Source organism: Nicotiana sylvestris, chromosome 2 (genome assembly GCF_000393655.2).
Source record: "Nicotiana sylvestris chromosome 2, ASM39365v2, whole genome shotgun sequence".
NCBI classification, from domain to species: domain Eukaryota; kingdom Viridiplantae; phylum Streptophyta; class Magnoliopsida; order Solanales; family Solanaceae; genus Nicotiana; species Nicotiana sylvestris.
The window spans coordinates 158477453-158504317 of record NC_091058.1 but is presented as its reverse complement, the minus strand read 5'-3'; positions in this window follow the sequence as shown (position 1 = coordinate 158504317).

Sequence of the window (26865 nt, the reverse complement as noted above, 5' to 3'; positions counted from 1 at the left end):
TAATAAAAAATCATAAAAATATGTCGCATCTGCATTTGATATTTAATTAAGTTTGTTTTACAAAATGAAAAAATCATAAAAATAATGTACGTTGAATTTTTAGCATTTAATGTCCAAATTGTGTGATTTTATCGTTAATCGCTATTTAATTGTGTGTTAATTGCTATTAAGAGTTAATTAGTATTTTCAGATAATTTTGGGTTTTATAATTTAATCTTACCATTTTTTAGCTTTATTATTTAGGAAATTAAATAAATAGAGAAGAACAAAAATGGAAGAAGGCCGGATTGGGCATTTTCTTCAATTTTAAACCACAGGCCCAAAGATACCCAACCTTCCCCTATGACCCGGTCCATTTCAAACCGGGTCGACCCAGTCCATAACCCCAAAGACCCAACCCCTTTCTTCATTTTTTCATTTTTCATTTCCCTAACCTAAAAAACCCTAACCATCCGCCCCCCCTCTCTTCATCTTCTCCAAAACTCCAAAACACACACATCCATGGCAACTCGTCCATGGCTGCCTTCGAACCAACGACCACCCCTGTTGCGTCGTCTTCCTCATCGCCGACCACCTGAAGCAGCCGCCTCACCATCACCACCCTCATCGACCACCCTTTTTCCGTCGAGCAGCAGCGAGCAGCAACGTCGCCCAGCCACTGCTGCTCCAGCTCCAGTCCGTCTCCAAACGACCACAGCTTCATCTCCTTCATCTTCATCTACACCCCTCGTCGAACAGCTTGGCCATGAACGACCATGACTGCCTCCTTCCCCGACGTGAGCTGCTGCTGGTTAGCCCATGACGGCCCGTTTGGCCCATTTGCCAATGAAAGTACAATAAGAAAGATATGTTATGTTGGTACTCGGTTAAGTAAGGTACTGGGTGCCCGTTGCGGCCCATAGGTTTGGGTCGTGATAAAAGTGGTATCAGAGCAGTTCTGTCATAGGGAGTTTACAAGCCGTGTCTAGTAGAGTATTTTTTATGGGTGTGTCATGCACCACACTTATAAGCAGGAGGCTACATGACATTTTGGATTGTAACTCTTTCTTCTTACTCTAGATCGTGTAGTAGAGCTCAGTTGTAAGAACTCAATTTTCTAAACTCAATCTTATTCATAATATGACGATACCTACATCCAAAAAGACGGTTGGTAAGAGATATAGCTGTGGAAGAGTCGAGTAAAAAAAAACTTAATTTTTGCATCATGCTTATGATGGATAAATATGAGGTCTTCAGCAGATCATGCGTATACTAAGATGTGTAAGCTCCTTGGTAAGGATGGCTAAGGCAAGAATGCCTATCCACTCTTACGGTAAAAGGGAATAAGATAATCGGGAGGTAGACACAAGTTTCAGCAAGTAAAAGGAGCAAGGTGAAGAAGGGTACGATGCACCCAGTTAATGAAGATTATCAGTATTTCAGTTCTGGCAGAAAGATATAAGTAGTTTGAGTTACCCTCAACAGTAACAGAGGTATGTATAATTGGCCACACCCATCTCAATTATGCTCTATGAGAGCTAGCAGAAATAGTTAAGAGAAGGACGAATATCGGGAACCGACTGGGGTTAGATTAACCTAATATGTTGGATAGATTGTTAGTGTTAGCGGATATTTTTCGAAGGATATTACAAACGTGGTAATAATTCTCCTTGTGAGACACCCAGATGGTGCACTCTAAAATAGTACATCTAGATATTAGTACTACAAACATAGGCATTGGAAGCCAAGAATGGATAAATATGACCTTAGTATGTCTCCCGTCCCTAGCAGGGAGAATGCTAGGCAACCCAAAGAGCCCGCAGATAGAGCAAGGGGAGCTGAAATGCAAAAGAATGTCTTGTCGAAGTTTCCTGAATAAAGTGATTGACAGAAATGTTAGCAAGAAATAAGAAGAGAATTAATGGAGCATTATGAGTAAGACGTGATACATGGATGACAACGGTAGATAAAAAAAATGACAGTATTATAAAGTCTATAGTCAAGTGAAGGGAAATATGAGAGGTGACATGCCTTGAGAAAATAAAAGAGTATAGGCCATAAAGTCATATCCTCATTTCGAAAAATAAGTTCGTGACTCTAACATGATTAACAATAGGAAAAGCTAGACCCCAGAATAATAGAGATCAGTATGGGCTAGTGAATAGGATAAACTAAACATGAATTAGGGATTTAGTGATTTGATAATGGTAGACATCATGAGAATTTCAGATTTTGTTACCGGCAATAATAGAATGGTCAACAGAAGAAAATTCATGAGAAATTCAGAGAATGGTCATTCAGGAAGACGCTTCCCTAAGTAAGCAATATGAGCAAAGTTACGCTTAAGAGACTGTATGTGTCAGTTATAGTAATTGTCACCTCGTGAGTAAGAAATTTATTATCCTTGGTACAGAAGGATTACCGCAAGGAGAGTAAGGTTCATCGATGATGTGAAAGGATGCCAACAATGAAGAGGTAGAACATCGATAGGCAGATTGTTGTATCTCCAACTCTTAGTACTCCCCTAAGGGGGGGGGGAATATGGAGTGACGTGATATTAAGTCAGAATTAAGTGGTTCTAGTAACTATGGAATGGTAAAGTAAGAATGCGACAAAAATAAGAAAAAGATGAGATTGCACTTATTCAAAGCCTACAGATATGCTATGATTCCAGAACATTATGTAGACACGACGTCAAGGAGAGAAAGTAAAGGTTCCGGCCCAGGCTGTTTTCAATAAATAAGGCGTCAGTGCAAAAGGTAAGTTAAGACAAAAGAAATAACCCAAGAATGATTACACGAAATAATGATATGAGAATGGGCCAACGAGTAGTCAATAGTTGATTTAGGAAAAGCCTAGTTATGGATAGACAAGAAGATACAAACAAATCAATAGATTGTGCAAGATAAACATAATGAACCCTAACATGAGGCATTCAGTCTTACAGATATGACATCGTAACCTTGAGAAATATTAAGATAGAAGTTGGGGTAGTAAAGGTACTGTGTGGAGGTTACAGAGATAAAAGACAGTGCCACTGGGAAGACAATAAAAATATCAATCAGAAGCAACCCTACGAACACGAGGGCATGGACGTAAGTAAGTAAGGATAATTACAAGTAAGAAAGAACATCCAAAATTCTGCCAGGTAAACGAAGTAATAAGCTTGCAACTTGCAAGAATCGGGGGGTCCTCCCTAAGTACTACAACGGAAGACTAGCTGAGGAAATAAAGAAGAAGGCTTCAACCTGAGCACAACGACCTAAAGAGGAAAGGGTCGTGTAACAACAGTCTTACAACAACATTGTTAAGCACTCCAAAAAAAAGTGGCACCTACCATGGTTAATGAACGCGAAGTAAAATAAAAAGTAATATTCGAGATCATACGAGTTGCACGAAAACTCTGGCATGTGTGGGAACTAAGATAAGCTAAGTATGCACGCAACAAGGGGGGCAAAAAAGATCAAGAAAAGTAATAGATTACATTAAAGAAAGCTAAGAAGGAACGAAAGGAATTATTGGATCAATGATCCAAAGTCAGTTATGTTATGAACTCACTTGCAATTTCGGAGTATACATATATGTTGACAATCATACAGCCGTAGAAGACCCCGATATAAGTTAAAAGAAAGAATCGAGTCCAGGTCATAGACAGAGGATTGAATTGTTGGAAGATTGTATCCTGGATATTCTACAGCATCCATGAAAGGCTAAACGTAATAACTAATACCATGAACCGTGCCACACCTCCTTTTTACACCCGAGGGTATGTGGGAGTTTTTCCAATTAAAGTGACATTATTCAAAATGGGATTATTTATTTAATTTCATCAGAGTCGCCACTTGGAATAGTTTATTTGGTGTTCCAAGTCACCGGTTTGTTTTAAAATTCCAAATCGAGGAAATTTTTATTTTTTAAAGTCTGCGAACCAGGAATTTTAGATAAGTAATTCTGTTAACCCGGGAGAAGATGTTAGGCATTTCCGGGTTCTGTGGTTCTAGCACGGTCGCTTAAACTATTAATATTGGCCTATTATCTGATTAATTACGCATTTTAAACCTATGTGCATTTTTATGACTTTTTAACCGCTTTTACTATTTTTTTAGGAAAATTCAATGTTATCTAAAACACATCTTAAACCACGCTACATGAAATGCACCCGCGGTTTGCGACACATTTTATTTAACATTGTTGGAAATTGAAGTCGAGTCACATGAAATATACACCCGAATTTTAATAATTACAAATCACAACTACGTCACGGGAACCGTACCCGTAGCCATGATAATTTAAAGTAATGCGCCTAAAGCAACTACGAAGATTCATTCTTAATAGCTAAGTTACAATATTTGTGAGGGCCATGGATGATCTAATTTATAGATGGCACACCTCAAAACTTTTCTTTTTTTCTTTCTTTTTAAAGGAAATGTATTTAACTATAGCAACGGTAAATGTTAACTCTTAATCTAATTTATGAAGGCCATGAGTTATGGGTTTTATTTGGTATGACACACCTCAACTTATTGCTTTTAGAAACATATTTAACTAAAAGGAGCCTAAAGAGGTTCAGATTTTAAATCGAATCAAAGTTAATCTAAAACCCCTGATTATGGGCCTGTTTTGGTTGATATACTGGGAATTTATTTATTTAAAGGAAATCTGGACCAGTAGTAGGCCCATATTATTTGAAAGTCTTGTAAAGGAGAACAAGGGAAAGCTGGGATCAACGTCAAGCCCAACAATGAGGACAAAGAGATTACCAGAATTTCGAAAAGGGTCAAGGACTAGGCCCAAGATTAGATCTTTAATATTAAGAACAAAATACTTCCATTATGTAAATCTTAAAATTACACCACTAACAACCAGATTATAAACTTTGAAATTATTACATTGCTACTGATATGAATTTGAACTATGAAACTATTTGGCAATGGCTTGGATTTTATTCCCAGGTCTATTGCCAACCCTTTTTGTAAAGGAATATCTATTTTCTATAGCTTCAGCAGTAGGTAAACATGCATCTAGACATGGCAACAATTAATAAAACTAGACCTAGTTGTGCTAGGGTGAAGGTTCTTGTTGACTTACTTACAGATCTGCCTAAAGAGGTGAGGATGGACATAATCAACGAAGCTAAAGGAACAACAAGAACTGAATGGGTGAGAATTCAATATGACATGCTGCCTAAATATTGTAGACATTGTAAACTTCAAAGGCATGATCAATTTGAATGCTGGAGGATACACCCTAAACTATATGTGGAGAAGGAGAATGATAACCAAGCAGTTACAGCTAAGAAACAGGACATAGGGAACTCACAACCTATAATGATGTTATCTAGTGGAAAGGTCGTGGGTAATGTGAATGTTACAACAAAAGAGCAATGGAAGGAAGTGAAGGACAACAGAGTTAGAAATGTAGTAAATCAAAATACTAGTCTCACTAATAATGGAATGGAGATGGCACCAGCTAAGAAGTTTGAAAACAATAAGAACAAGGAGGGTACGAGCACTGTAGAGAGACAAGTAGAAGCACATAGCAACAGTGGTAAGGATTTGGTGGCAGTAGACAATGAAGATAATGATCATGTTCAAGTAGCTAACAAGTTTGCAATATTACAAGGGATGGATGAAGAGGAAGAACCTGTTAATCAATTGGCAATGGTGGCAGCTAATGTAGCAACAAACAGTTCAACACTTCATAACCAAGCATCTACAAAGCAAAAACCAAAAAATATGGTCAATAATGAGGGAAAGTTAAATCCAGCAGCACAAGCTTTTCATCTTAACTCATCGAGCATTAGTTCGACTAATGGTCTAGTCAATGGAAAGGAGACATCAAAAGCAAAAAACGATACCGCACAATGGGTAGAAAGAAGCTTCAAGGATAAAACAGGAGAAGGAATAGTGAAGATCAATAAACCATGCAAGGAAATCCCATCACAAGATACATTAGTGAACAAGGTACTTAATAAAAATCCAAATTCTCAAGCAAAAGGGTCAAAATCTTCTACATTTAAAGAAAGAGTGCAAGAATGTGGAGGCAGGCTATGGGAGGCACAAAGGGAATACGATTCAGAGGAGAACGAAGTACCACTAGGAGCACAAGATGATTAGGAACCAAATGAGAATGACAAAGAAGAAGATGAGCAAAGTGTAAATGGAGAGATCCATGCCAATGACAACAATACAACTGGTAATTATTTAATAAAGGAAGGATCAGAAAATGTTGAGCACATCAATAATTTTCAGACAGCAAAAGTCACAGAAATTAGTAACTATGAAGGAAGAGGCCTAGAGGTAAATGATCCTGGAGGAACAGAAGATGATCAACTTCAAAAATCACAAGAAGACCCACAAGGACACAACACAACAGAGAGGGAGAAACAACCAAAACAAAAAACAGAAATAGTAAATATTACTGTTACATTGGAGAAAAACCAGTTGCAGCTATTAAAAAGAGGAGAAGAGAAAGCCTTGGTCCCTAAAAAGAATGCATTTGGAGCTACATTAGGAGGGAAGGAAGACAATGAAGAAGGAGAAGAACCTGGTAAATCAGGATACGACATGGATCAAGAATCAACTACCCAACACCTTATGAATGCTGCAAGGAAAGGTGACTTATCACCTACGCAAGTGGAAAAGGCAAAATCAGCAGCAAAAGGAAAGAAGAAGCAACAAAAAGATAATTTTGCAGCACCAAAAGCTGGGGTGCACACAAGGAGAATGCTAACTAAATCCAGCAATCAGTGGTGAATGCTCTCATTTGGAATATAAGGTCAGTCAACACACAGCAGGCCTTTGAAAGGTTGACAAAAATGCATAGGCAAAATCACTATGATTTTGTAGGATTAATGGAGCCAAAGCAACAAGCAAAAAAATTGGAAAGGTACAGAAACAAGATAGGACTTGCACAGGCAATTTCAAATGTTTCCAAAAGATATGGGCTTTTATAGATGAGGTATTTGAGGTAACTGTTATGTACAATATGATGCAACAATTAACACTAAGATTGTTTCATACTGAATCGCATGTGGAGTTTGTCCTAACATTGATATACGCAAAATGTGATGCAATTGAGAGGATAGAATTATGGGATTCATTATATGAAATGGCAAGGGATATGGAAGCACCATGGCTTGTAGGAGGTGATTTCAATGTAATATGGGACGAAGAAGAGAAGTTTGGTGGGTTACCTGTGTCATTGAATGAAATTGATGATTTTCGACACTGCATCAACACTTGCAATCTATTTGACCTTGGATTTAAAGGCAACATATTTACATGGTAGAATGGGAGAGCAGAGGAAGACTGTATATTCAAAAGACTAGATAGATGTTTGGCCAATGTTGAGTTCCAACAAACATTTCCAGGAATAGAGGTGCAGCATTTGTCAAAGACTGGTTCTGATCATAGTCCAATGTATCTGAAGTGTGATATTGAGACTCCACCTATAAAAAAACCTTTCAAGTTCTTAAATTTTTGGGTGGAACATGCGACTTTTAAAGATGTGGTGAAAGAGAATTGGTCTGCTGATTTCAGTGCAAATCCTTATATTCTTTTTAATCACAAGTTAAAAAAATTAAAGAAAGCCCTTTCATTGTGGAGTAAGGCTACATTTGGAGATATTTTCCAAAAGATAGCAAGTATGGAGAAGGTAATGATGGTTCATGAAGCAGAATTTGAAGCAAATCCTACAGGGATGAACAGGGAAAGACTACAAAAGGTTCAGGCAGAATTGATTAAATGTCTTGTACTAGAGGAGAAATATTGGCAACAAAAGGCAGGCATGACTTGGTTCAAGGAAGGGGATAGGAACACAAAGTTCTTCCATGCACAAGTGAGAGGTAGGAGGAAGAGACTTCAGCTTAAAAGAATTCAAAACAGTGGAGGAACCTGGATTGAAGAAGAACAAGAAATTGCACAAGTGGCTATCAAATTCTACGAGGAATAGTTCACAGAAGCATCTACTCCTTCATCATTTGATATCGTAGAGCATGTTCCTGATCTGATTAACACTGATCAGAATGCAAAATTGATTAAGCAACCAACAAAAGAGGAGGTTAAAGTGGTAGTACTTGGACTTAATGGTGATAGTGCTGGGGGGCCAGATGGTATGACAGGCAAATTCTATCATTCTTGTTGGGACATAATAGGGGATGACATGTATGACATGGTGAGGGCTCTTTTCAATGGTCATGAGCTACCCAAGTGTGTAACACACACAAACCTAGTTCTGTTACCAAAGAAAAAAAAAGTTACCACCTTTTCTGATTTAAGACCAATAAGCCTCAGTAACTTTTCTAATAAGGTTATATCGAGGGTGGTACATGAAAGGCTAGTGAAATTTCTCCCAAGTCTGATATCGGAGGAATAGTCAGGTTTTGTTAAGGGCAGGAATATAGTAGAAAATATCCTTCTAACTCAAGAGATAGTGACTGACATTAGGCTTAGAACTAAGGCTGGACCTAATGTCATCCTGAAGCTAGATATGACCAAAGCTTATGATAGATTATCTTGGCTATTCCTAACCAAGGTACTAAGAAAAATGGGATTCACAGAAAGGTTGATAGGGATTGTCTTTGGATTAGTTTCAAACAATTGGTATTCTATTCTAATCAATGGTCAAGCTCATGGGTTCTTTAAGTCCTCAAGGGGAGTAAAATAAGGTGATCCGGCATCTCCAACTTTGTTTATCATGGCAGCATAAGCATTATCTAGGGGTCTCAATGCACTACATACTAACCTGTATTTTTGTGGATTTGGGATGCCAAAGTGGAGTCCAAAGATCAATCATTTGGCGTATGTAGATGACATGATTATTTTCTCATCCTCAGATGAAACATCTTTGATGTTGATTATGCAAGTGCTGAATGCATATGAAGCTACATCTGGGCAGCTTGTTAGCAAGACCAAATCAGCTGTGTACCTGCATCATTTAACAGACATGGAAGTGGTCAGCAAGGTAGAAAGGATCACATGCATTCATAGGAATGACTTTCCTATCATATATCTAGGCTGTCCTATATTTTATGCAAGGAGAAAGCTGGAATACTATCAGCCCCTAATTACTAAGGTAATGGACAAACTGCAATCATGTCAGGGCAAGTTATTATCAGTAGGGGCAAGGCAGTTCTCATATCCCATGTACTGCAAAGCATGCCTATGCATCTACTATCAGCTGTAAACCCTCCAAATTATATGATAAATAGGTTGCACAAATTGTTTGCTCAGTTTTTCTGGAGCAGCTCTGTTGGAGGAACTAGTAGGCATTAGGCTTCGTGGAATACCTTATGCATGCCAGTTGAAGGAGGAATAGGTTTTAGGTCACTGCATGATGTAGCAAAAGGCATTATTCAGCAAGTTGTGGTGGAATTTCAGAACAAAACCAAGCCTATGGAGCGCTTTCGTATGTCAGAAATACTGTAAGAAAATGAATTCTATAATTGTTCCATGGAAAAGGGGGTTTCACATTTGGAGAAAAATATTGGAATGCAGAGATCTGATTGAACATCAAATCTTTTGGCAAACAAAAAAGGGATCCTCACTTTTTTGGTTTGAAAACTGGACAGGTCTTGGGGCACTATATTTTTTGGTTCCTCAGGACTTTGGCATTGATGAAACTGTACATAATGTACATGATGTTACCTTAGATGGTGAGTGGGATGTGGACAGGCTATTTGAATTCTTCCTGAAGACTTAGCAATACACATTCTGGAGAAAATCAAACCACCTTCATCTCAGCAGGTTCTTGACGTGCCTTGTTGGATGCTGGAAATAAGAGGATATTTCAGTGTTAGGTCAGCATGGGATTATACGAGAAAAAGAGATGAACCAAGAACAGCTTATAGGATGATTTGGGTAAAGGGACTGCCTTTTAAAATAGCCTTTTTCATGTGGAAAGTGTGGAAAGCAAAGTTACCTTTAGATGATTTCCTGAAAAGGGTAGGCTACTGCATGCCATCAAAATGTTGGTGTTGTGTACAGCCTGACGAGGAATCTCTTCAGCACTTGTTTTTTAGATCAGAAACTGCAAAGACAACTTGGAAGTATTTTCTATCGAGGGCAGGTATAGCTGTGGAGGGACTTACATTGCACCAAGCAATCACAAAATGTTGGACTGCAAATGTGTGCTTAAGACTCAAACCAGTAATACAAGCACTCCCCTCATGTGTAGTCTGGGAACTCTGGAAAAGAAGAAATAGTATGAAGTATGGTGATGCTGTGACAACTTGCAGGGTGATATATCAAGTTTCATCAAATCTCCAGGCATTGGTGAAAGTGAGAAAGCCTGGGATGGAGATGGTACCTCACAAATGGCAAGATCTTTTAGCTATGATGGAAAATTTCACTCCTAAACTTAAGGTTACCAAAGTCATGTGGGAATTTCCAAGTGCAGGATGGCTAAAAGTTAATACGGATGGTGCATCGAGGGAAAATCCAGGCAGGAGCTTAATAGGTTTTTGTATAAGAAATGAGAATGGACATAGTCAAGTCAGTAGGGAAGGAGATTGAGGATACAACGAACACAGTAGCTGAAACAAAGTCTATGGTAGAAGCACTAAGGTTTTGCAGATTTCAGCAATACTCTCGTGTATGGCTTCAAACGGACTCAATGCTATTAAAAAAGATAATGGATGGGATCTGGAAACCACCATAGATCATATCGGAGCAGGTTGAGGAAATGATGCAACTAATGAATGGGGGAAATTACACACTTAGTCATATTCATAGGGAGGGCAACAAGCTGGTAGATCACTTGGCTAATTATGCTTTAGATCATGGAGAAATAGAATGCCAACATTTCTGGCATCTGGATGCACAGGGAAGGAGGTTAGTTAATGAAGATAAGCTGCAATGTCCAAGCCTAGGGGTGAAGGTGGACAGGAGATAAGAAGCAAAGAGAAAAGGAAGAGCATTCAATCCACTGGGAGGACATTAATGTAGGCTGCAAAAGGGTTTAAAGAAAAATGGGATGGATCGACACTTCCATGTAGTTATGGAGAGCATGCGATTCTCCTCAAAATGGGAGCATGGAAAACATGATGGGAATTTCAAGTTCTGGACAGAAATAGATGCCAATTCGTTTGGAGTTTGCACCAGCATGCTAGGGAATTTCGAGGATTTGCAGGTTTATAATTGTTTAATGCTGGAAGATGAAGGGAACTCGAGAACTAGTAAAACGAGTGGAACAAACTTCAGAATGCGCTTTGGAAACATAATATAAACCAAATGCTCGACAAAAGATGAAAGCTCACGTTCTGAAGAATATTACAAACACATGGGCTCAACAACAAGTGTGGTGGAAAATCGTGTTCGAGGAAAAGCAAAGCAAACATGCGCAATTTTTTAGTTTGTATAGTGCACACCTGTGGAGCATATGCACGCCTGCATACTTGGGAAGAGACAAAGTAAATAAGTAAAGGATTTCTAGAGGATATCAAAAGGGAATAGAAATGCTGGAACGAGCTTTTCAAGCAAAATTTGCAGGAAACGAGGAGCAGCATTTGTGTTTGGTTTCCACAATGCGTTGGAACATATTGGAACGCATGAAGGTTGATAAAGCTAATGCTAGAGCGCCTTTAAATGCAAGCATTATTTAAATGCATGCCGACAACGAGGAGTAGCTCCTTCAAAGGAACGCATGCTGGGGATTACAACGAATTTTTAAAAAAATGGGAAATCTTGAGCAAAACAATAGGCAAGAAATTAGCTGGAACATGGAGACATCGATAAACCCATTAATGTGCGCACATGTTTGGAAAGCGTGAATCATGAAAAAGAGAGAGAGAAAGGGCACAACAGCTAATGGAGGAGCAGAAAGCTGTTCAACAAGGCTTTTAGCCTTTGCGACAAGGACGACGATGGCTACAGGATATGATCAGCGTGATGCTGATCAAAATGGAACCATTAACAAGAGTTCTTGAAGCTGATGGCACGTAAGATGAAGGACACTGATTCTGAGGAAGAACTCAAAGAAGAGTTCACGGAACGGACCACACACGCATGCAGTTGCGTATTCAGAAAAGCTTCATAATCCCATGGATGGTGGCAGATGTGCACGCTGGAAGTTAAAGCATGCTAGACAATATTGGAAAATGCACTAACCGTCAACAAAGGTAGTATTTTAAAATGAACAGTGATTAAACAATGGCCAGTGCTCTTATCCTCGAGCGCGGCAACAACAAATCGAACAAAAAGATTAAATGCGTGGGAATACGGTGCTCGGATTAAGCAATATCGACAGAACAGTTAGAGCACGCGTCCAGTTTCCTAGGAGGATAGAAGCAAATGAGAAGGAGAAAGGCGTATACTAGCATGAATTGTATGGGCTGGCTTTTTGTTATACAAGTGTGATATCAACTTTGAGTACACTATTCAACTTTGATAATAGATATTATGTAGTTTTCAAAATTTATTTCGCGCACATTTTAAGATTTCATGACACTTTGTTTCTCGTTATTGATATTAATAAAAACAAATACTAGGCTATGCCTAGTGGATTACTTAAAAATAAAATAAAAAAATACACATGAACAAAAACACTTTCTTGCAATACTGTTTTAAATTCGGCTTTGCTTGAGATCTTTTGGAACTGCTATTTACAACTTGGTTCTCTCAAGGCTACTTTTGCTTACTTATTTTCTTTGAAACTGGTATGTCCTTTGTTTAAATATTCTGCCTCACCCCCTATGTGTTTACTTCACACCTTCAAACTTATTGTTTACTTTATTGCTTATATGCTATAATTTGTGATTCATATCTCCTTTCTTTGCTTCCGTTCCTGTTATGCATCCTCTACCCCTATTCCCTTCTATGTGCTGAGATAAGCTCTTGGCCTGACAATATCCTAATTACTGTCCAAGCCTTGGATTGATCCACAATGGATCCTAACTCTCAATGCTTGACTAGCAGGCTGGTCAGGGGTGTGCCAGCATCCCAATTGCTGGACATGACCACTAGTTTGCCCTGTCTCTCTCTGATTCCCTTCCCCCTCTACTGCACTTGCACTCACTCCTAGAACTTAAGTTTTTCCCCTCTCTTATGAGCCTTGCTTTGGGATCCATGAGCTCCCTCTGAACTGGGACACCTGAGTGTTGCCCTTCCACACTACACTATAACTCTTTCTAATTAAAATCTTGGGTGTAAGCACTGCCTGGAGTACTCGAAACTCTTTGGATCTCTGAAACACCCTAGTTAAGAGAAGGCTTTAGAAATCTGGATCTCGGAAGTGGCTCAATCTCATATTGTTAGATACTAAGTCTGAATTAGGCTGCTCGGATGTAGCTGTAATTTCTGATGTATTTTTATTTCTGTCTTATTTTTTGGTCTATAATAATTTGTATAAACTCGGGGATCTAGTGAAAAGGGGAGGAGATTTACTTTTATGCACAATAGGGTAGAAACCATGCCTATAAGACTTTTACTGTTAATCTATTCAATCTCACAAGTAGAAACGATGCTTATAGGATCTAACTTTCTGATTTCTGCAACTATGCATATAGATACCATGCCTATAGGGATTTGCATTTATGCATTTATAATGACATTAGGCAAACCGTTAGGTTTAATGATAAGCCATCATATAGATATCATGTTTGTAAGACTGTTAACATTTGAAAGGTATTAAAATCAGTAACTTGTAGCGATCATGCCTATAGGAACTTCAAATCGGAATTGTTTCACTCGTCTAAAACAGTACTGCCCCTTTTTGCTAAAACAAGTGACTTTCTACACGTTTTCTGAACCCTTAAAACTTTTCTTGCAACCAAACCAGTGCATCTTTTTCCTTCTTGATAAATATTCTCAAATCAGTGCATATTTTCTGAAAACTTACTGCTTTCCTGATAATTTGACAAACTTTTTTTTCAAATCAATCTGAATTCACTTCTTTATACTTATCTTTTTGAATTAGTCTGCAATTCAGTTCTTTTGTTAAAACTCAGCAATTCTTTTTCTTGAACAAGTATGTTTTCTTAAACTCGTTTTAAACCATTTTCTTTGTATTAAGTCTGCAATCTTTTCTGAAACTTATCTTATTCTGCAACTCCTTTACAATTAGTAGTTCTGTCCCACATTTAAGGTAAAGTTGACTAATTAAAGTGGCTCAGTCTTTGACAACTGCATTCCACTGAGCCTAATGCAGACTTCCTATCTAAAAGTATGCGTTGAATCAGTCCGCTTATCGCTTTAATTTTAAAGACCAAACCAGTACATGCAAGACATGCTAAACTCTATGGCTTATCTGATTTAAGGAGGTTTACTTGAGCCTTACTTGCTTATCTGCCTCCACTTTTACTTGTATTATGTGTTTTGATTGACGCCTTAGTATTTTGTCCTTTGAAACTTTCAAAAGGCCCTAAATCCCTTTCCCTTTAGGATTAGTAGTCCTAAATGCCTCCGGGACTGATAGGATTGGGACGGGTACTAGCATGCAATAAGTAACAAAACTCTCTGCGCTTTAATGCCTTAACGGGGTGGGAAAGGTAGAATATGGATATGATGACCGGTGCGCTAATATCACGTGTGACCCCTCTTCCGAGGAGTGATTGCTGGATATTGCATTGAAGTGATCCATATTAATTGTAAACCTAGGATCCCCCCTCCCTTTATGTGCTTTCATCTCTTCTTGTAAAAATATTCAAATCTTTCTTTCATAAATTTTTGCCCTCTCTACTTACCTTCGAAAGTTTCAACCTAATTGCAATGTTATATGCGAATACTTATTTGAGCCTTGATTGTTTACTTGTAAAGTCACAATTGTAACATGGCCAGAAACCACACTAGTGGATCTTGAGGGGTGCCTAACACCTTCCCTCGAGATAATTTCTAGCCCTTACCCGAACTTTGGCTTTCCAACTCAAACTCTTCTAAAAAGTGTCCTAATGCACAATAATCATTAGGTCGTGACTCTTCAACTGCTAAACCCAATTCTCGAAAGGGAATAGAGTTGTCCTTCCCAATGTCGTATACCCAATTTCTGACCCCACGGTTAGAGAAAAAGGGGGCGTCGACAACTCATGAGGAGATAAGGAACCTATTGATGTGAATTTTATTGAATTCCGAGACATAGGTCCCGGGGTCGGGTTTTGGTAATTTTGGGATTTATGCTATAAATTGATTATTTTTGTTTCGGCTTCGTTCCCTTAGCATATTTTGATGCCGTGATTCTGATTTTGGATAGATTCGACGTGAGTGGAGGCCGATTCGAGGGGTAAAGGCATCACGGGCTAGAGTTCGAACCGGATTGTGGTGAGTAATGATTGTAAATGTTGTCCTGAGGGTATGAAAGCGTGGATTTGCACATCATTGTGCTATATTAAGGTGACACACACGCTAGATGACGAGCGTGGGGTTGTGCATCATTGGGGATTGTGACTTAGACCATCCTGTATGACTGTTTTACCACGTATTTGATTGAAAACTATTTGTTATCATCATGTTTTGGGTTGAATGCCATATTTGGGCCTCATGCTAACTATTTGGACCCTTAGGGGATTTTTACTGATATTTCCTCACTGTTTTGACTTTATACTTGTACTCAGTCATGCTATATTCTATTTTTTTCATAACTCAGCCATATCTACTCTGTTTTAATGCATTAAATGATATTTTAAATGATAATTTGGCCTGAGCATCATGTTTTATTGTTGTCCAAGTGACTTATGAGATTCTGACTGAGTAAGGCTGAGGGCCTGTGTTGTGAGGATACACTGATGGTGATTGTGAGGCCGAGGGCCTGAGATTTGTATGCCACAAGGTGGCTTGTTGATATGAGGCCGAGAGCCTATGTGAATATGCCATGAGATGGCTTGATATTGCCCTTGGGCCGTAAGGGGCCCCTCCAAGAGTCTGCACACCCCCAGTGAGCGCGGGTACATATTGTGATGTGAGATATAGCCCGAGAGGCTGGTATTGTTCTATGACATTGTTCGAGGGGCGATCCTTTATGTGTTTATCTTTCCTAGTTGCCTATCATTTACCTGCTTAATTGTTAAAAGGGCATTTCATGAAGTTTAAACCAAACTAAAATGACTTTACATATCTTTACTGATTCACTATTTTTACTACCTTTTACTGCTTCATTATAGCCTGTAATGTGCCTTACGTGATTTCATATTTCTCAGTCTTTATTTATGATTATTACTCACTGAGTTGGAGTACTCACTTTACTCCCTGCACCCCGTGTGCAGATTTAGGCAATGCTGATCCTGCTTGTGAGGGTTGAGAGCTCCCAGCAGATTTTGGTGTCCACGAGGTAGCTACTCGGCGCCCGCAACCCCATGCTTCTCTCCCTTTATCTCATTCCCTTTCCTTTATTAGTGATTCTATAGTAGCTTTGTAGACTCTTCAGACTTGTAATAAATTGATAGATGCTCATGACTAGTGACATCCCGATGTCGGGCTATGTTGGTGTTATTTTCCGCAACTGTACTGTTTCACCTTATCTATTTGGGATATTTATTATGTTTAAGACTTACTTGCATTATCTTAACTACTTAAAAATGAATTGGGAATGTGTCGGCTGGCCTTTCTTCATGAGAAACGCCATCACGACCGGATTCGGGTTTAGGGTCGTGACATATTATTTCATAACAAGCACCACTATAAAAACAATGGTGCTACTTTTCCATTTTATTAATGTCACACCTCCTTTTTCTACACCCCTGAAAAGGTATAAGGGAGTTGTTTCTAGATTAAGTGACAATCGAAACGGGATTAATTATTGGAATAAGAGTCGCCACTTGGAATAATTATTGGTGTCCCAAGTCATCGGTTTAGAATCCCGAATCGAGGAAATTTGACTCTGTATTAATGTCTGCGAAACACAGAAATCCGCGTAAGGAATTCTGTTAACCCGGGAGAAGGTGTTAGGCATTCCCGAGTTCTGTGGTTCTAGCACGGTTGTTTTGGTCATACTTGGCTTAATTAAATTGTCTAATTACTCATGTTAGAACCTATGTGCATTTGCCTTTTTTTAATTAAGAAATTATCTTTAAACAGGTCACGCCTACGTGTACCCATTTGTTTGGCGTGTCAAAAAATCATGTCACGCAAACGTGTCCACAATTAGCAATGCTTTCTTATTATTACGAAAAGTTTGGCCAAAGTTGCGTGAATGCATACTCCGATTTTGTTTTTAGAATCGTAATCATGTCACGCGAACGTATACGCAATCACGATGTTATATTAAATGGGCCTAAAGCAACTACGAGCATTTGTCATTTTTATATCTAGGTTGTGAGATTAATATGAGGGCCATGAATGACAAAATTGTGGATGGCACACCTCGAATTATATGAACTAAATAATTAGCGGCCTATTAGCAACCATATTATTATTAAGAAAGCTTGTTCGAAGTTGCGCGAACATGTTACGCCCCGCAGTATTACGTCGAGGTTATGCTCTGCAGTAATATATATTACGATGATGTTACGCTTCGTAATACTACATTACAATGATGTAGCACCCTATAGTGTTGTACGTTGAATTTGTCATAAGGTAACTGACATCAGTCCAGGGAAAAGATTATTTGGAGATTATAAAGATTATGCTATTTCAAACAAGTAATAAGTAAATTCGTAAAGGTGAAAGGGGAAGCAAGTAAAAGAAAATGAATTTTCGTCCAAGTTTGGCATATTGAGATAAAATACGGCTCGAACTAAAATACTCGGTATTTATGGACTAGTACCATAAAATATACCATATGACCATGATAGTAGGATGTATAAAATGTATTAAAAAAATAAGTAGAATTTTAAGTAATTTGAGACAGTTCTTAATATGTGGGCAATTGATTAATTACCGGGTAGCGGAACATTACCTAATTAATTGATTTATTATTGGATAAAGTTTAAATCCCCCACCCAACAGAATTACGTGGCAGCCATAGTGTCACAAGAATGTGACTCTTAAAAATTAAACATACGTGGCTAACCATGTTGTGATCCACGTTAAAGGGATATGATTATTCTTATCTTGACCCTTTACTACACTTACTCCAAAACCCTTACCTTTATACTTTGTAGAGGAAAACTTTACCTACACAAAACAGACGTTAGCCACTTCATTTGAGATAAGAAGACTTCACTTTTTATACTTTACATTTGATAGAGAAAGACACTATCATTCTTGCAAAAGAATTGTTATCTATCTTCAACCAAAAATGATTAAATCCAGAATATAGAAAGCTTCAATAAACTTTTTCCAATCAAAAGCCCAACGAGAGTTATTGGAAGCTTAACAACATACAAATGTTTTGGTTCTAAAAGAGTACGGTGCAATCTTCAAGAATATTATACAGAGTTTTTCCTACTCCAGGTATATTAAGGCTAAGATCTTCTTTCATTTGGCATTATCTCGTCTTTACATTCATATCCCAGAATTTACGTATATTTTGCGAGTCTCGCAAATTGCGTATATTTTCCTAGTGTTGTAAATTCTATTATTTTCCTTATCGGGACTTCATATTCCTTTGAGTATTTCATTCTTCCAGTAAATATATAATATATATATAGTTTATATATATATATATATAGTATTAAAAATATTTTCATTACCATCGAGCTATAATCGATGGGCAGGCCCCTATTGGGCAACCTCTGATCAGATGGTAAGTTATATACCGAGCCTACTGTGACCGAGCGCTTATAAGCGAGCCCAGTTGGTCAAGATACAAAGCCTAGTATGACCGAGCGCTTATGAGTGAGCCTACTACGGCAGAGCAGATATATATGTATACTGAGCCTTATAGGGTCGGACAACTATTTTGCTTACTATATTGAGAGAATTGAGTCAGTACCAGCAGGTAAGCATATCTTCAGATTATCTTTGACTTTCAGCTACTTGCAGTTATTATATTATCAGTTCAGTTTCAGCTTTCAGTATATTGCCTTACATACTCAGTACATTATTTCGTACTGACGTCCCTTTTCTGGGGGCACTGCATTTCATGCGTGTAGGTCAGACAGACAGACGAGTAGGCCTCTTCAATAAGTGTTGCTCGAGCTCAACTTGATCGGTAAGCTCCATGCCTTTCGGAGTTTCCAGGTCTAGAGCCTTATGTATATCTTGTATATATACGTATATATGTCATGAGTAGGTTGGATAGAGTTCCGATCACAATATATCCATTAGTAGAGGCTTGTAGACATATCTTGTCAGTTAGTGCAGTATGTTGAGCTTTCAGGCCTTGTATGTATATTTGGTTGGTTTGTCAATTGTAATAAATATGACGGCCTTATTGACCAAGCTTTATATTCATATTTAGTCAGCATTCGTTGTCGTCTTGCAATGTGGCCCATGGCTAAAAGTATGACATTATATATTCAGAGTCCCTTAGTTGCAAGTTGGTACGCAAGGATAGGTAAGGCACTGGGTGCCGATATCGCCCTTAGGTTCGGGGCGTGGCAAAAGTGGTATCAGAGCAGTTCTATCTTAGGGAGTCTACAAGCCATGTCTAGTAGAGTCTTGTTTATGGGTGTGTCGTGCACCACACTTATAAGCAGGAGTCTACAGGGCATTTAGGATTGTCACTCTTTCTTCTTACTCTAGATCGTGTGGTAGAGCTCACTTATAAGAATCCAAGTTCCGAAATTCTATTTTATTCGTAATAAGATGATACCTACTTCTCGAAAGAAGGTTGGAAAGAGAGATAGTTGTGGAAGAACTGAGTTAGAGGAATTGAATTTTGTATGATGCCTACGATAAGTAAATATGAGGTCTTTAGCGGATCATGGGTGTACTGAAATGGGTAAGCTTCCTGATAAGAAGCCTTAAGGCAAGAATGCTTATCCATCTTTATGGTGAAGGACAATGAGAGATTAAGAAGATAAGTACAAGTTTCGGCAAGTAAAAGGAGCAAAGTGAAAAAGGGTACGAGGTACCTAGTTAATGAAGGTTAACAACGTTTATAATTGAGGCAGAGGAACATAAGCTTTTTGAGCTATATTCAATAGTAACACATGTATATACAGTTGGTCGCACCCATTCCAGATATTCCCTATGGGGGGGGGTAACAAAAGTAGAATAAGAAGATATGATAGATGAATTGATTGTGTCAGTTGACATTTCCGAAGGATATTGCAAGTGTTCTAATAGATCTCCTTGTCAGACACCCAGATGGTACACTTTAAAATAGTGCTGCAAAATATGAGTACTACAAAGACATGCACTATAAGCCTTGAAGGGATACATATTACCTTAGTGTGGCTCGCGTCCCTAGTAAAGAGAGAACGTTAAGCAACTTGAAGAGCCACAGGATGGAGCAAAAGAAAGCTAAAAGTGAAAGAATGTCGTATTGAAGTTTTCACAAGAAAAGGGATAGGCAAAAACATTAGTAGAGCAATGAGAAGAGAGATAAGGAAGCATTATGAATAAGGTGTGATACATGGATGAAAACGGTAGAGTGTTACAAAACCTATAGTCAAATAAAGAAAGATATGAAAGGTGATGGGCCTTAAGACAACAAAAGAGTATAGATCATAAGATTATATCCTCATTTCAAGAAATAAGTTCGTGACTCCAACGCGACTACCAGAAGAGAGAGTTAATCCCTAGAGTAATAGAAATCAGTATGGGCTGGTAAACAAGATAAACTAAATATGAATTAGGGACTGAATGATTGGAAAATACTCGGCATCATGGGAATTTCAGATTTTGTTCCAGCGGTAATAGAATGGACTATAGAAGAAGATTCGTGATGAATTCAGAGAATGGTCATTCAGGGAGACGCTTCCCTAAAGCAAGCAATATGAGCAAAGTTAAGCTTAATAGACGGTATGTGCCAGTTACGCTAAGTGTCACCCTTGCGAGTAAGGGAATTTGTCATCCTTGGTACAGAAGGATTGTCGTAAGGTGAGTAAGGATCATTGATGTTGAGAAATGACGCCAAAGAGGAAGAGGTAAAACATCTATAGGTAGATCCTCATGGCTTCAGCTCATAGTACACCCCAAAAGGGAGGAATATAGAGTGATGTGGCATTAAGTCATAACTAAGTGGTTCTACTAACTATGGAATGGTAACAGAAGAATGCTTTAAATGAAAGAGGAATGAGATGTCACTTATCCGAATCTTACAAATACGCTACGATTCAAGAATATTGCGCAAGCACGACGTCAAGGAGAAGAAGTGAAGGTTCCTGCCCGAGCTATTATTAATAAATAAGGAGCCAGTGCGAGACGTAAGTTAAGACAAACGAAATAACCCAAGAAAGATTACGAGGAATATTAATATGAGAATGGGCCAACGAGTAGTTGGTAATTGGTCAGGAAGATCCCAGTTATGGCTAAACAAGAGGTTACAGACGAGTCATCAGATCGTGTGAGATAAACATAGTATGACCCAACATGGAGAGTTCAGCCTCGAAGAATACCATTATAATACTTAAGATATATTCCAACAAAATTCAGGGTAGTTAAAGATACCATATGAGTGTTACGGGAATAAAAGAAAGTGCCACTGGGAACGCAGTCAAAATATCAGTTCAGAAGCAACCATACAAGCACAAGGGCATAGGAGTAAGCAACTACGGATGATTATAGGCATGTAAGGACATCAAAAAGATCCGTAATAAGCTCACAGCTTTACGAGAGTCAAGGGTTCTCCCTAAGTACTACAATGAAAGGCTAACTGAGGAAATAAGGAAGAAGGATTCAACCTAAGCATAGTGACCTAAGAAGGAAATTGTCGTGTAACAACAACCTCACTACGAAATTGTGTGCACTCCAAAAGAAAGTGGTACCTACCATGGCTAATTAGCGGGGGATAAAACCAAAAGTAATATTCGAGACCATATGAGTTACACAAAACTTTCGACATGTGTGAGAACTCAAATAAGATAATTATGCACGCAACAAGGGGCAAAAATACCAGAAAAAGTAATAGCTTACATTGAAAGAAATCTAAGATGGAACGAAAGAAATTATTCGATCAATGATCCAGAGTTGGTTGCGTTAAGAACTCACTTAAGGATTTCGAGTTTTATACATGCAGCATATACAGCCGTAGAAGACTTCAGTATAAGTTAAAAGAGAGAATTGAGCCCAGGGAATAGACAAATGACTGAATTGTTAGAAGATTGTATCATGGATATCCCATAACACCCATGAATGGCTAAGGTAATAACTGATACCATGAGCCGCAGATCGGAAGATAGCTTAAGCCTAAGTAAAGGCTGATCAGAAGGAAGAGGAAACTAAAGAAATCACATCAACCAAGTAAATAAGGAGTCATATTATTGGCCACAAACAATTATAGAAATCGTGATTGAGAACATTGCAGGATCATTTTTAATATCATAGGCACAAGAGAGATACTACAACAAAACCGCCATACTTCATAACGGCTCTACGATAGAGCTAGTTAGAAGAGTACCAGTATGGAGCTACTACCAGATTGTGTATGCACCAGAGGTGCAAGTATTATAGTAGAACTTCAAGTTGTGGATGCGAATTATGCCTATGTGGAAGGAAGGTCATGAAAAAGAAAGAAGATGTGATGTGAGATTTTAAGGTAAGTAAGATAAAGGCGGACGACGAACGAGATACTCAAAAGCAAAAGGTTGCGAATAGATCATACTTCAAAATAGAAGGCTAGAAGCACAGAGATTCAGTATTCAGGAGTGATAGCTACGTCGTCAGTTGCATATTTTCAAGCCCATGGTTTCTAGGTACTGAGAGGTCTAGTTAAGAAAGTAAAGAAGAGTTAAAGACGATGTGATGTTTCGCTTAGTATTTCAGAATAAAACAAGGAAATTTATAGTGCACGCAAGTTCAAGGAAGGTTGCGAGTAATTTAAATAGATACATACAGGTCACAAGCTAAAGTATAGTAAAGTGAAAAGGTTTTATGACAGGAGTAAGGATAAGAAATAACGAGTAAAAAAGGTGACGAGAATGGATAAGTCCTTGGATTAAGCCAACAAAAACAAAAGAGCTGATGGTTTCAATAAGTTATATAAAACCCAGTACAGCCTGAATGAGCTCAAATGGGTCTAAGACTTGTAGCATTTGGAAAGGATGGAATGCTACCCTGGTAGTAGAATGAGGGTGTAATTGTGATAAATAAAGGATGACGTTTGGGCCTTCGATTGAGTAATGCTTTGAAGAAGAAAGGAAAGGGATTTCATGAATTATAATTAATGGTATAGTATGACCTACTTAGATGTAGTAAAGCTAGTGATGCCCAGAGGGACAACTTGTCATAAAGTTGTATTAGATTGGCTAAAAGCCGGAGGAAAAAGGAGAGAAGAGTCGCATATGAGCACTTATAATGTAATGTAAGAGTCGTACATGCTACATGACAGAAGGTAGCAAGCGTTACAAAATTGGAAGAATTCCAACCGCATGTCGTTGTGTGAGAAAGAGACCTATAGGTGGGAATACCATGGACCTTGGATTTATACACAGAACAGTTGCCTAGATGGCAAAAGGACTACTAAAGTATTCGCAAGAGCTATGGGATATGAGGACGATAAGTGCATCAGTCAACATTCGAGGACGAATGTTCCAAAGGGGGGAATAATGTTACGCCCCGCAGTATTACATCAAGGTTATGCTCTGCAGTAATATATATTACGATGATGTTACACTTCACAATACTACATTACAATGATGTAGCACACTATAGTGTTGTACATTGAATTTGTCATAAGGTAACTGACATCAGTCCAGGGAAAAGATTATTTAGAGATTATAAGGATTATGCTATTTCAAACAAGTAATAAGTAAATTCATAAAGGTGAAAGGGGAAGCAAGTAAAAGAAAATGAATTTTCGTCCAAGTTTGGCATATTGGGATAAAATACAGCTCGAGCTAAAATACTCGGTATTTATGGACTAGTACCATAAAATATACCATATGACCATGATAGTAGGATGTATAAAATGTATTAAAAAAATAAGTAGAATTTTAAGTAATTTGAGACAATTCTTAATATGTGGGTAATTGGTTAATTACTGGGTAGCGGGACATTACCTAATTAATTGATAGATTATTGGATAAAGTTTAAATCCCCCACCCAAAAGAATTATGTGGCAGCCATAGTGTCACAAGAATGTGACTTTTAAAAATTAAACATAGGTGGCTAACCATGTTGTGATCCACGTTAATGGGATATGATTATTCTTATCTTGACCCTTTACTACACTTACTCCAAAACCTTACCTTTATACTTTGTAGAGGAAAACTTTACCTATACAAAACAGACGTTAGCCACTTCATTTGAGATAAGAAGACTTCACTTTATATACTTTACATTTGATAGCGAAAGACACTATCATTCTTGCAAAAGAATTGTTATCTATCTTCAACCAAAAATGATTAAATCCAGAATATAGAAAGCTTCAATAAACGTTTTCCAATCAAAAGCCCAGCGAGAGTTATTGGAATATTAACAACATACAAATTTTTCGGTTCTAAAAGAGTATGGTGCAATCTTCAAGAATATTATACGGAGTTTTTCCTACTCCAGGTATGTTAAGTCTAAGCTCTTCTTTAATTTGGCATGATCTCGTCTTTACATTTATATCCCGGAATTTACGTATATTTTGCTAGTCTCGCAATCTGCGTATATTTTTCTATTATTGTAAGTTATAATATTTTCCTTATCGGGACTTTATATTCATTTGAGTATTTAATTCTGCCAGTAAATAGAGCAGAGAAGTTATATATATAGTATTAAAAGTATTTTCATTACCATCGAGCTATAATCGATGGGCAGGCCCCTATTGGGCAACCTCTGATCAGATGGTAAGTTATATACCGAGCCTACTATGGCTGAGCGCTTATAAGCGAGCCCAGTTGGTCGAGATACAGAGACTAGTATGTCCGAGCGCTTATGAGCAAGCCTACTACGGCAGAGCAGATATATATGTATACCGAGCCTTATAGGGCCGGACAACTATTTTACTTACTATATTGAGAGAATTGAGTCAGTATCAGCAGGTAAACATATCTTCAGATTATCTTTGACTTCCAGCTACTTGCAGTTATTATATTATTAGTTCAGTTTCAGCTTTCAGTATATTGCTTTACATACTCAGTACATTATTTCGTACTGGCGTCCCTTTTCAGGGGGCGCTACATTTTATGTGTGCAGGTCAGACAGACAGACGAGTAGGCCTCTTCAATAAGTATTGCCCGAGCTCGGCTTGATCGGTATGCTCCATACCTTTCAGAGTTTCCGAGTCTAGATCCTTATGTATATCTTGTATATATATGTATATATGTCATGAGTAGGTCGAATAGCCGTTCCAATCACAGTATATCCATTAGTAGAGGCTTGTAGATATATCTTATCAGTCAGTGCAGTATGTTGGGCTTTCAGGCCTTGTATGTATATTTGGTTCGTTTGTCAGTTGTAATAAATATGACGGCCTTGTTGGCCAAGCTTTATATTCATATTTAGTCAGCATTCATTATCGTCTTGTAATGTGGCCCATAGCCAAAAGTATGACATCATATGTTCAGAGTCCCTTAGTTGCAAGTTGGTACGCAAGGATAGGTAAAGCACTGGGTGCCGGTCTCGCCCCTAGGTTCGGGGTGTGACAGAACACATACTCCGAATTGTTTTTTAGAATTTTAATCATGTCACGCGAATGTATACACAATCACAATTGTATTTTAAACGTGCGCCTAAAGGCTTTTCTACGAGTGTTCATTTTTAATAGCTAGTCAAAGTATTTGTGAGGCCTATAGGTAATTTGACTAAAATGGCACACCTCAATCTATTTAATTAGGCCTAAAGGATATTCTTATTTGCAAATGACTTGAACTTAGTAAATGACAATTAGTAAGAAAGTTGGGGATGTCGGTCCTTTAATTAATTAGAGCCCATTCCAGTTTGTGCTTAGACTCAGCAAACTATTAAAAGGGAAAAAACTGGGCTCATGAACAAACCTAGAAATGTGGTCGAGCATAAGATCGCCCATTACCAAGTGGGCCAATTGATCTAGCTCAATTTGTTACTCAAGATGGGCTATTTGAGAGGCAATAAAAAAACTGAAGAGGTTTGGGCCTAAAAATTGGGCCAAATCCACATTCCACATACTTGGCACCAATAATCCAACCAAGGTTTGAATGAGGCCTATCTGATCCTAATCAATATATGACAAGATGATATGTAGAGTTCCAAAATTACAACATCCAAATAACACGTTGTATACCTTTCTTTAAAAATGTTCTACTGTTGATATACACCTGGGACTCGAAACTACTCACTAGTTATGCAACATTCATGTAAACAACTATCCTAATCAGTGCTGAAACAGTTTAAATTTACAATAATTATCAAACATGTAGTCTCCTGCTTGAATTATAACCCTCAAGATGACCCAAATGCTTAAGACCAAATCCTAAAAGGACCTAATGCAATGGAATCGTGCCATGCATCAAACCAAAACTGAAATTAAAATACTGACCTAAGCAAACTTAAACCAAACCAACAAGATGTTCCACAACTGGCTTAGGCCTGCACTACAGAACACTCAAACCTTCTAAATGGTCAATCACAAAGACCTTCAGCCCAAGCACAAACCAACATGTTAGGCTAAGATCCTAAACCATAACTTGAAGATGAAATATAAGAACAACAACATGATCAAGTGAAAAACACATAAAAAGAACTGAAATTAATACAGAGAAATGGAAAGACTTTAAAGAGCATAAGTTAATATTCAGCAAAAAAACTGATATTTATCCTCAAATCTCCAACTTGGTTAAATGTTTCAGATTTGCACCTCACATATCATTAGGGTCCAAGAAGTACTTGGAGGTCAAAATAAACAAAAGAGGATGAGGAGTTCAGCAATAGTAGAAGAGTGAGTAGATCATCATATCAACACAACAATATTCAGCTCCCTTAAGCCATCTTTAAACCCAGATAAATC